Raw genomic sequence first — 12490 nt, 5'->3', positions numbered from 1 at the left:
CACCTATTTTATTTCACGGATATTAAATAAATGGATAATGTTAGAAAGAATAAATTTATAAGTAAAATTTAAAAAATTAAAAGATATGAAAGTTCATTATTAATTTATTACTTAAGTATTAATATTTCTTTTCATTTTGACAAAAATATGTCATTGCAGTTGACGACGTATAAAATTTTTAAATCTTTGTAATTGAAAAGAATTTTTAAATCTTTGTAATTGAAAAGCCTCTGCTGCTGTGGAAGTAAATAGTATGAAATAACTCGATTAAAAAACAATATTTTTTAAACAAATGATATTATTATACTAAAAAATGAAAAATGAACTAAACCTTACAATCAACAGTCCAAGTTATTCAAATAAGAAATACAGACCGTACTAACTAACAAATCAATACATAAGCCTAAAACCCTACGAAAAAAAAAAATTAAAAAGCCCCGCAAATCTCCGTCTCTCGGCAGCATCCCTCTCTTCATTTGAACATCAAAGCGTTCTCTTCTCTCTCTCTCCTCCGAGAAATGAATTTGCGGCACTTGATTTCCAGGCAAGCAGTAAACAATGCTTCAAAAGTCAGTGGAACGTTGCGATCGCTGCATGCTTTCACAACCATAGCAGCAGACCCAGTACCTCATTACTTTCGTCCACCCGGCTATGGCAGCTCTAAACCACTCAAGAACCCTAATTTCCCAAAACCCATTTCCCCATTTCACCGGTACATTCACTCTGCTCAAGCTCAAGCACAAGCTGTTGATTCCGAGGATTCCGAGCAGGAGGAAGACGGAGCCGTTGGCGATTTCCTGTCCCGGTTCGTGTGGATCATGCGACAGAAGCTCTCCGAATCGTACCCGGGATCCGATAAGGCAACCGTCGACGGCATGCTGTTGATTATTGTGGAGAGAGTTGTGGCGGAGATGGAGAAGGGCGGCATTGAGCAGATGCTCGGTTCTTCGCAGTACACCGATGATTTTAGTGAGGATTTGTGGAGGACGGTGTGGGAGGTGAGCAATATGGTGTTGGAGGACATGAGGAGGGAGGCGAAAAAGGAGAAAATGAAGGGTTTTTTACAGGAAGAGGAGGTGAAGGAGATGTGCAGATTTGCCGGTGAAGTGGGAATTCGAGGGGATATGCTTAGGGAGCTGAGGTTCAAGTGGGCGCAAGAGAAGATGGAGGAAACTGAGTTTTATCAGAGCTTGGAGCGGCTTCGAGAGGGGGACAAGAAGGCGGAGGAAGCAGGGGAGGAAGCAGAGGGAATGCAAGGTGAAGCCACAGGGGAAGAGGTGAAGTCTAAGGTTGTTTCACTTCCGAAGAGGCGAGGGAAGATCAAGTACAATATATATGGTCTTGATCTGTCTGACCCCAAGTGGGTAGATGTGGCTGATAGAATCCATGAGGCTGAAGAGATCACTTGGCCTCAGGAACCGAAATCCATATCCGGGAAATGCAAATTGGTAACTGAGAAAATTATTCAAACGAATGTGGCGGATGACCAGTCTCCGCTTTTGGCTGAATGGATAGAGCTGCTTCAACCTAGTAGGGTTGATTGGCTCAATTTGCTCGATAGATTGAAAGAGCAGAACACTGCCTTGTACTTCAAGGTACACACCACTATTTTGATGAAAAAGTTGTAGGGATATGGTGGGTGAGTTGAGGTTTATACATATATGTGGCTGATAAGATAAATTATTTGTTTTAGCGGGTTAGTACAAGGAAATGCACCTTCTGATAGTGGGTTCATTAATTTCATATTGGTTATCCCGAAGCAAACGATGCTGAAAAGTTTGTTTTGTAGGTCGCAGAACTTGTACTGGATGAGAAATCCTTCCAGACAAACATTCGTGACTATTCAATTCTTAACGATGCCCATGCAAAAGAGAACCATCTAGAAGATGCTGAGAGAATTTTGAAGAAGATGAATGAAAATGGTATCATGCCTGATATTTTAACTACCACTAGTTTGGTTCACATGTACAGCAAGGTAGGCAATCTTGACGGTGCCAAACAAGCATTTGAAAGCCTAAGGAGCCAGGGCTTCAAACCAGATGTCAAGGTCTACAATCTGATGATCATGGCATATGTAAATGCTGGCCAACCGAAATTTGGAGAGTCATTGATGAGAGAGATGGAAGCAAGAGACATCAAACCCACAAAAGAAATCTTCATGACATTGCTTCGGTCATTTGCACAACAGGGTGATATTGGTGGAGCGGGACGAATTGCCAATATTATGCAGTTTGCAGGGTTCCAGCCGACATTGGAGTCTTGTACACTGCTTGTAGAGGCATATGGGAAAGCTGGCGACCCTGATCAGGCAAGGAGCAACTTCGATTACATGATGAAAGTTGGGCACAGGCCTGATGACAGATGCACTGCAAGCATGCTTGCAGCTTATGAAAAAAAGAATTTACTGGATAAAGCGCTGAATCTGTTAACACAGCTTGAAAAGGATGGATTTGAGCCTGGAGTTGCCACTTACTCTGTTCTTATAGATTGGTTGGGTAAATTGCAGCTAGTTGGTGAGGCTGAACAACTATTGGGAAAGATTGCCGAGCAGGGTGAGGCTCCTCCACTAAAAGTTCATATAGGCCTTTTTGATATGTACGCTAAGGCTGGAGTCGAGAAAAAGGCACTCCAAGCTTTGGGAGTATTGGAGGCTAAGAAGGATCAATTGGGTTCAGAGGAGTTTGAGAGGATCATAAATGGGCTTATAGCTGGTGGGTTTGTACAGGATGCTCATAGGGTACGCGGTCTGATGGAGGCCCAGGGCTTTGCTCCGTCAGAGCCACTTAAGATGGCCCTAATGGCATCTCAAGCGTTTGGGTGCAAAAGGCCCTCAATGAGAAGATAGTTTGAGGGGCTTTGACAGATGCTTCACAATCTTTTGGCTGCAAGACCACTGTTAAGATGTTTTGTAGTTTAGGAATTCATAGTTTTTTGGCCGCACGTAGTCAGATAAAAGGTTCTATTCGTTGCATTATCATTATGGTATTTACCTTGTTTCCAATGCTTACATGGACAGAATGCAAGTCAGGTGTTGGAGCCAGAATTGGTAATAAATTGTTTGAATGCACTAAATGACTAGGCTGATTTAGTTTTTCAATCTTTCGTTTTAGCATGTTTTAGTGATGTGTTTGAAAAGTGCTCAACTTTTAGATTTCAATGTTTAACTGATAATGGTTTCTGATCTTTCGTTGCAATGAGTCCTGAAGGGGATTGTATTTACTATGATAATTTATAAGGTGGAAACAAAGTGAACGTGTGTTTACCAATGGCTGATGCTGCATAACAAACCTGAATGTGTTTATAATTTCTGTGATACAAGTTGAATGGATCTTTACCGTTAACTGAAACTGCATATTATTTAGAACTGTGGTTTGTCACGAGTTCTAGATCTGATACGCGAAGAGAATCTCCAAGTTGATGGCCAACGACGAGCACAACCATCGAAATATCTGTGACCAAGTATGTATGTTTCTCCTCCCTTTCCTTATTTAGTGATAATTAATTTAATTTCAAGCAAACAGTGTCATCAGGCCCGTTTGTAACCATTGGGGGGGTTTAAATAAGCATAAGCATTGGGTTGTTGCCGATGCATCTATTGGCCTTTTATACCACCAGTTTCACCTTCACGTTCAGCTCACCTCGTTCTGATTCTTAAGGTTTCACTTTCATTCCAGCTGCTGTCATGTTCTATTCTTTCAACCACAAAATTAGTTCCTTTAATTAGTTTTTGTCTGTACTTAATCCTATTGTAATAGCATGTGATTATAACATATGTAAACCTCATTTTCCGAATCTGTATTATCATAGTACAGTAAAACCTCTATAGATGAATAATGTTGGGATTAAGAAAAATTATTATTTTAGAGAGGTTATTACATTGATAACATTGACGCTGGAATGCTTTTTCTTCCTTGATCTAGTAAGATTTTCCTCATGGTCTTAAAAACATCGTGAGTAAGACAGTGTTTCCTTTCCTCGTTGAGTATTGGTACACTGATATGTGGTTTGCCATGGAAGTTCTGATGTGTGCATCTGAACGAACACAGCCTAGTAACTGTACCGGGAATAGCTGTATTCTTATTGATATTAGTCGGATTACGTTTTTGCAGTTCTCGACTCAAAGAATCAACACACATTTGTGCCAATTTATTTCTTGCCTAAATTGTGAGAGGGATCATACTGCTTCCATGCATCAGTTCAAAATACAACGTGCATGAGCATGTATCAATCATTTGTTCAAGCATCTTTATAATCTTGGAAGAATGTATGAGTAAGGTACAAAGCTAGTATTAACCGATGATTTGTACGCTTTGGAAGAATGTCAAACTGCTACTCCCAACTAGCCATCTAAAGGGTTGAGATGTACAAATTGTGGTGCTTGTAAAATGAGGCACCTTGCCTGTAATACTAACATGAATCCTCATCTACAATCTGATTCTTATGTGAAAAATTATATAGGTGGGATATTGGAGCAAACTTAAATGCAATTACTATAGTCTAAAGTTGAGGAAGAACTAGCATTGTTCATTAAGGGACTGATTTTGATTTATTTACAACTCTGCCATTCTTCGCAAAAATGCACGGTTCTGTGCTGCTGTGTTTGGGCTCGATGTGGGCTTGAGCATGGGTTGGGGAATAAAAGGTATGAACCAAATTTGGGTTGTTTATTTACAAAATTATTTGTCATCTCAATTTATTTGTTTTGAGGCTACCTTGGTTCAACCCTTCCCGTCATTTCTTCGTTCTAACTCTAGCGGCGACGTTAGCTGCTCTCTTTCCCTCTCTAGAAGCTTCTCTCCTCCCCATTTCTCTTTTTTTTTCTTTTTTTTTTTTTTTTTTGGAAACCCTAAACTACAATTCACCCAAAAAAAAAAAAATTTAGCCTATTTTCAACCCATGTCTAACGGATCGGACTCAAAGATTGGGGTTTGTTTTAAAATTGTACACTTGCGAGGGTTTGCTGTTGGTGTCAATTAGATTGAGGGATGGTTCTAAGAAGGTTGACGGGAGAGGATGCAGAAAGAGGGGGTATGCGTAGGGATTCTAGAGAGAGAAAGAGAGAGGGTTATGTGGTGATGCTCAAGCGGCGGGTATGGTTATGATGGAAAGGGTTACGCGGACAAATTGAGGGAGGAGTATAATTGCTCAAAAGGGTAGGGTTGAGGGGAAGGGTCATAGAGACATAGACGTAGGAGAGAAATGAGAATTACAAAGAGAGAGTGAGGAAGGGAAGGGGTTGCCTACCAAGGATTTGCTCCACCTAGGTTGTCCCTGCAAGATTTGATTTGTTTTGTTCACCTGTGCCTACATTTGCAAATATCATTCTAACTTACAAGCATTCTAACGTAAATTATGTATTTATTGTACACATTGTGGATCAGAATTTTGCTGCTACTTTTTGCGCTGCACAAACACTATACTTTAATATGAACTATTAGTCGTGATAGTTGTGATGTGGTCAAGCTAAATGTGAGGAAATTAGCAATACTTTAAGACTTTTAACAATATTGGTACTTTGACCTACAAACTAACCCAAAATGAATATTATTATTGATATTATATTTAATTTGTGATTTAGAACAAATAAAATGGTGAAAGAGATTGATCAAACATAATAAGATATTCTAGAAGTTTTGATAAAAAAAAAAAAATTTAAGAAGATTGGTTAGAGATCGAAAACAAGAACAACTTCGAGGAACAAAACTAACATTTTTTCACACTGCTCCAGTACCCGGTGCATCAAATGCACACAAATAGAGAAAACAAGAATGAGTTACATGTTTTTGGTAAAGGTGTAAATCTAAACAAGTTGGTAGTCTACGCTATGTATTCACCTCCAAATCCTAATAATTCCGCAAATGAAAAATAATTTACAGTAACATATCCTTTTTCTATATTAAATTAAAATAGGGGGTGTCAGCCATTTTTGTTGGATGATAAGCACAATAATGCAAACAATGAACCCCTTTCGTTTGAAGAATTGAGTTGGATGGGTTATTGCTACTAATTTTGACACTTTTTAGCTCTTATAATTTCATTTCTGAATTGACGCAAAAAAAATTCTCAATTTACGATTTGGCAGAATCAATGATCATATTCCATTTACAATATGATGAAAATATCACATTATTTCACCATTATTCATACTTGCATGCTGAGATTTGTGATGGAAAAGTTTACTGTGGTCAACTTAGTGAAAAATAGGATATGGGCAATTTGAAAAGTGCACTCTCTTCTCATACGTGCGCTTTAACATTGTATGTCAGTTTTAATTATTCATAAGCAATTTGAAAAATCCACTTTACTACCCGCCACACGCGCAGGCATGCATTTTAGTATTTTCTATTACTTACTAAGGTACCGTTGTAACACAAATTGTTCAAGCGAAATCAATCTTATATCCTAATTGAAAATTGTCAAATTGAGCCATATCAACACACTTTGATCGTAATCAATTCACGCAGCATGCTCAGGATTGATCTTGTCAGAAAGACTAACACGATTATCACGCAGGAAATATTCTGGACAAGGCAAAGCACTCAATACTTTCGAAGAACAAAAAGGAACAGACTTGGGAGATAATTCACGAGGTTGAAACCATGCTATAGATGGTTTGAACTGCTATTTGATTGACATTTAAAGCAGAATCACGATGAAATGACGCAATATTGGAAGATGAAGACTTAGCAAGTGGATCAATAACATTTGAAGCAGAATCATGATGAAGTGACGCAATATTTGAAGACGATGACTTAGCATGTGGATCGGTGATAGTAAGGGCTCACAATTTAGGATTATAATTTTGGAGACGATTCTAGATTTTGAGAAGTCTCCATGAGTAACCGAGTCAAAGAAATTAAAGAATGTCATCAAAGAGTAATAATAAAGATAGTATGGACATTCACTTCCTAATTCCAATTTTCCATTTATTTGTTTATCATTATGCAATGCCAAATCCATATTTGCCACATGAGAGAAGCGTAATAATAAAAATAGTATGTTTGTTATAAGTTTCTTATTTAAGTGTGATTGTGTAAATCCTATATTAGATTTGATTTTAGCTATTCTTTCCTATTAGGACTTGTATTCCTTGGATGAGAAGGATTTCTTCTCTTTCTTATTACTATAAATAAAGGCACTACGTAGGGGGATAACACATCCTAGACACAACCCTACAAACACATCTATCTCTATTCTCTCTTTGTGTCGCCAGCTCTTTCTCTCTATTAGTTAAATATAGGCCACAACACATTATCAGCACACTCCTACCGATGTGCTTAGGAATTTGACGTGGAAATTTTCTGCATCAAACCAGTTCATCAATATCATCACACAATCAGGTTTTTTCAAAACAACAGTTTTTATCTCGATATTTTTGCAGCTCTGATAGCATGAACATTCACCATAATGCATGACCCAACTTTACGTTTTTCGAATTTTAGATTCTACATAAATTGTATATGCATTATATCCATAATTGTTGAATTATGTGAATTTGATATTGCCATGAATTGCATCAAATATCTACTCATGCATTAAATTATATTTGAATATGCATTGAATTAATTTGGAAATTGAAAAAAAAAATATTAAACTATGCATTAGGGTTTCGTTCTAAACCCCTCCACTGTGTGAGTCACGGCCGGTGAGCTGCCAAGCCGACAAGCCACTAGCCCCAAGCTTGCAGCCTGTGTGGTTGAGTTGAGCCACGAGACCACGAAGTAGGAGCCATGGGTTCCTAGTTTGAAACCCAGAAAATCCGACGCCTTCCATGGTATCTCCACCATCGCAAATGGGCCTGCAGCCCAATCCTAACCTTAGGTCCTCATCCCGACGACTTGAAGATCGTCCCCCGATGGGTTTTTGATCGAGATTCCTTCAAATCTCATCGGTTTTTCTTCGAAATTCCGAGTTAGTTTTCGTAGAGTTTCTAAAAACGTTAAGAGTCTCCACTCTCCATTTATACCTTTATGGGTCGCCGTCGAACCCACGGTTTTTTTGTCGTGATTTTTTCACCATGACATGACCGCCTAAAGCGGTGGCGCCGGTCTCCTTTTCCGGCGAGTTCACCCAGCTAGCGCTAGGGTGTCTGGTCCAAATCCCAATCCCACTTGGGCTTGGGCCATTCTCGGTGAGCACCAGCCCTTTGGGCTTTGAAGCTCTTCCCGGCCCAACACCGGCTTTCTTTGGCCATGGTGTTTTCGTGTCTGCAAAGCACCAGATCAGAACCCGTTTAGGCCTCTGTTTTTTGGCTTGCACCTGCAGCCCATTTTCTATGATGCTAGGCATGTCTACATGCTAAGCATGTGCCTACCCCAGCCCAGTTTTAGGCTTGGACCTCATGACACTAGTTCACTCAGCCCACCCGTGGCTTTGGTTCAAATTTTTTGGGCCTCGAGTTTTAATTGCCTATTTTTTAGGCACTTTTGGGTTTTATAATTTTTTCACCCACACTTTAAATTTGACCCGAATTCCAAATAATTAATTCAATTATAAAAGACCTAAAGTTTTGTTTGCATATTTTCTTGTTTCATATTTCTCTATATATATTTATGTTTGTCTATAGGAGCATATGAACCTGAAGTTCATAATTATTTCGAAGCCTGAAGTTTCTAAAAACATGTCTTGTTTGAAAACCTGAAGTTTTCCTTAAAAACATCACCCCTGAAAACCCGAAGCTTTTTCATGTAAATTTAAATCAATACATGTCTATTAGAACCTGAATGTTCTACTCCTATGTGAATGCATTGATTTTTTTTTCTTCATTACACTAACCACATCTTGTCCATTTATTTTGTGATAGGAACTTGTCGAATTTGAACAAACTTGACTTCACCGCTTTAGAGGTCTCTAGAATAAACTACCTGAAGTGGGTCCAAGATGTGAAGCTCTACCTCACTGCAAAGAACTTACGTCCCGTCATTGAAGATGAGACAGACAACCCGGTTGGCGAAGTTGAGAAAGCCACTGCTATGATCTTCATCCGAAGACATATTCATGACACACTACAAACCAAGTACCTTGAGGATGAGGATCTACGAGCACTCTAGGTTGCTTTGGCTGATCGCTTTTATCACCAAAATGACATCTTCTTGCCTGAAGCAAGACGTGATTGGCAGCATTTGAGCTTCCAAGACTTAAAACCTTGACGAAAATGATCTCCTGGAGAATACTTATTTGACCTTCTCTACTACTAATATTGTCCTACAGCAACAATATAGGGCTCAGAAGTTCACTAAGTTTTTGAATTTGATCTATGTTTTACTTCTCGCTGAAAAGAACAATCAATTATTGATGAAAAATCATTAAGCTCAACCTACTAGGGCGACTGATGTGCCTGAAGCACATTAAAGCACAAACAAATGCCCAAAATACAAAACAGGCCCCGTAGGGGAAGCCAAAAGCCACCCCATCAAGGTCAACAAAGCCACGGCCCATCTAAGGGAGGAAACCGAGCCCAAAAGTGCCCTAACCTCGCTCCTAAGGCCCCAAACTTCAAGAATAAGGGTAAAACACCTGAAACCATGAATGCAGACATGTGCTACCATAGTGGTTCAAAGGACTATTGGTCCCATGTTTGCCGTGCTCCCCAGAAGGCTGTAACTGAATATCATTCTCATCGTAAGAAGTTTGAAATTTAGACAATGGGGCCAAATTCCACCTAGTGGCCGAACCTCCCTCCCCCCTTGTTTTTTGGTTTAATTTTTGAACAATTTTCCTTTATGTTTGGATTATTTGTTGGTGATTTGTTTTTGGATATTAAGTTTTTAATTAATCACCATCCTTGAATACTTAAATTATTTTGAATGGATATTTTTTTTTAAGAACTTTTATGCATGTGACTGATTCAAATTAATTTTTCTTTCTAGGTATGACTAGTGGGAAAGTTAGTTGTCTGGCAGAAAATGCAACCACACACACTATTTCGTGTGAACGCATCTGTTTCACTAACTTTATACCTAAGAATGCACCTTTGACAACCCTTTCAGGCCCATTTAACCTGATAGAAGGATACGGTAAGGCACGTATAATGTTGTCAAATGGTACAATTTTGACCATTGATGAGGTACTTTATTCTCCACATTCTGGAAGAGCATTGTTGAGTTTCAAGGATATTAGAGATAATAATTACCACGCTGAAACCTATGTAGAAAATGGAGTTGAATTTATGTGCATAACTTCCTACAAATATGGCCGAATACGTATTCTAGAGAAGATGGAGCGTATCCTAAGTGGTCTGTATACTACGACTATACGTCTTATAGAAAGCCACTATGTGGCCGGCCTTACCTCTAGGACCGTACACGAAATTACACTTTGACATGATTGTTTGGGACACCTTCGACGAGCAGCGATGTGTTGTATCCTCAAATCATCACACGGGCATCCACTAACCCAAAGTTTAGGTTCGATTCAAGGAATCGCATGTCAAACCTGCTCCATGGGAAAGTTTATTATTAAGCCTTCTTATGACAAGATTTGTTCAAATCCTCCTATTTTTTCTACAAAGAATTCAGAAGAACATTTGTGGATTTTATGGACACTTCCACAAGTTGGTCACACGCGTGCTTCTTGTTCATAAGGAATGCTGCATTCTCCAAAGTGTTGGCTCAAGTTATCAAGTTCAGGGCTGACCACCGTGATTATCTGATCAAATCTATTCGATTGGATAATGCTGGAGAATTCACATCTAAAACTTTTGATGACTATTACATGTTGGTTAGGGTTGAAGTTGAACATCCAGTACCCCATGTTCACACCCAGAACGGTCTGGCAGAGGCATTCATTAAGTGCTTACAAATGATTGCTCGATCGTTGGTCATACGTACCAAGTTCCTGAGCATTGCTTGAGGCCATACAGTATTACATGCAACCATGTTGGTCTGCTTGAGGCCTCTTATGACCCAACTATATAGTACCTTTCAGTTGGTTACCGAATACGAACCCAACATATCGCATTTGCGCATTTTTGGTTGGGCGGTCTATGTGCCGATTTCACCGCCCTTACGTACAAAAATGAAGCCTCAGTGAAGGATAGGAATCTATGTCGGATATGATTCTCCTTCGATTATTCGTTACTTAGAACCTTTGACAGACGATCTATTTACTACTCGTTTTACAGATTGTCACTTCTATGAGACAGTCTTCATGTCGTTAGGGGGAGATAAGAACGTCAACGCTCCTGAAGAACGACGTGAATTATCATGGACGACTCCTACTTTGTCTTATTTCAATCCCCGCACAGCTCAGTCTGAGACTGAAGTGCAGCGTATATTAGATTTTCAGAGCGTATCTCAGAGCATACCGGATGTTTCTCTGATTTAGTGCGAGTGACAAGATCACATATTCTAGCTGCGAATGTGCCTGCAAAGATGGATGTACCAAATGTACAATAGACTTCCCTCCTGGAGGCCCGGGATGCCAATTTGGTCGATCCACGTACATTAGCGGCTAGTCAATCATCTACCCCTACACAAAAGTGTGGCAGACCTCTTGGTTCAAAGGATTCACACCCTCGGAAGAGGAAACCCATGGCACAGGCCCTTGAAAAGCCTACCTTGAATCCGACTGTCGCCTACTCATCCTATCCAACTTATGAGGAAATTCTAGATTACAGAAGTGTCCTTGAAGAGACGAATCCACCTCCTGAGAATCGTGAGATTTCGGTCCATTATGCTAACTTAGATAATGTTTGGTATAGAAATGAGATGATCGTTGACGATGCATTAGCATATGCAATAGCTATTGAGATCATGTTGAGTGATGACATTGAACCCCGTTTCATTGATGAATGTCGACGTAGAACCGATTGGTCAAACTGGAAACAAGCAATCCAAGTCGAACTTGATTCGCTTGCGAAATGTAAGGTGTTTGGACCTGTAGCTCCTACTCCTCCACATGTGAAGCTTGTTGGCTACAAGTAGGTTTACGTTCAGAAGCGTAATGAGAAGATAGAAATTGTGCGTTACAAAGCTCGTCTTGTTGCGCAAGGCTTCTCACAACGCCCCGTGATTGACTATGATGAAACTTATTCACCCATTGTGGATGCGATTACTTTTCACTATCTTATCAATTTGGTAGTTTATGAAAAACTAAGTATGCAGCTGATGGACGTAGTAACTGCGTATCTCTATGGGGATCTTGATACAGGAATTTATATGAAAGTTCCCAAAGGACTTACATTGACTGGATCAAATATTTCTATATCCCAGAACACGCTGTCAATTCAGCTAAGGCGTTCACTCTACGGTTTGAAGCAATCCAACGAAATGTGGTATAACCGTTTGAGTGAGTATTTGACTCGTTAGGGATATGTGAACAATGAACTATGCCCTTGTGTGTTCATTAAGAAGTCACATTCTGGTTTTGCGATTATTGCAATATATGTGGATGACATAAATCTCATCGAAAATCCTGAAGAGCTCGAGAGGACTGTCATGCACCTGAAGTCGAAATTTGAGATGAAAGATCTAGGAAAGACTTGATACTG

At 39.5% G+C, this 12490-nt stretch overlaps 1 pseudogene across 1 annotated transcript; it reads left to right on the top strand.

The window, feature by feature from the left end:
• Positions 1-391: 391 nt before the first annotated feature.
• On the top strand, positions 392-3043 carry LOC137743694 (uncharacterized; annotated as a pseudogene). Its single transcript, XR_015952881.1, has 2 exons — positions 392-1595; positions 1790-3043. The product of XR_015952881.1 is annotated as an uncharacterized LOC137743694 (transcript).
• Positions 3044-12490: the final 9447 nt, after the last annotated feature.

This window comes from Pyrus communis, chromosome 11, assembly GCF_041283825.1.
Source record: "Pyrus communis isolate YQ-2024b chromosome 11, ASM4128382v1, whole genome shotgun sequence".
NCBI lineage: Eukaryota > Viridiplantae > Streptophyta > Magnoliopsida > Rosales > Rosaceae > Pyrus > Pyrus communis.
The sequence above is the reverse complement of the archived record's forward strand: the minus strand, read 5'-3'. Positions and strand labels throughout refer to the sequence as shown.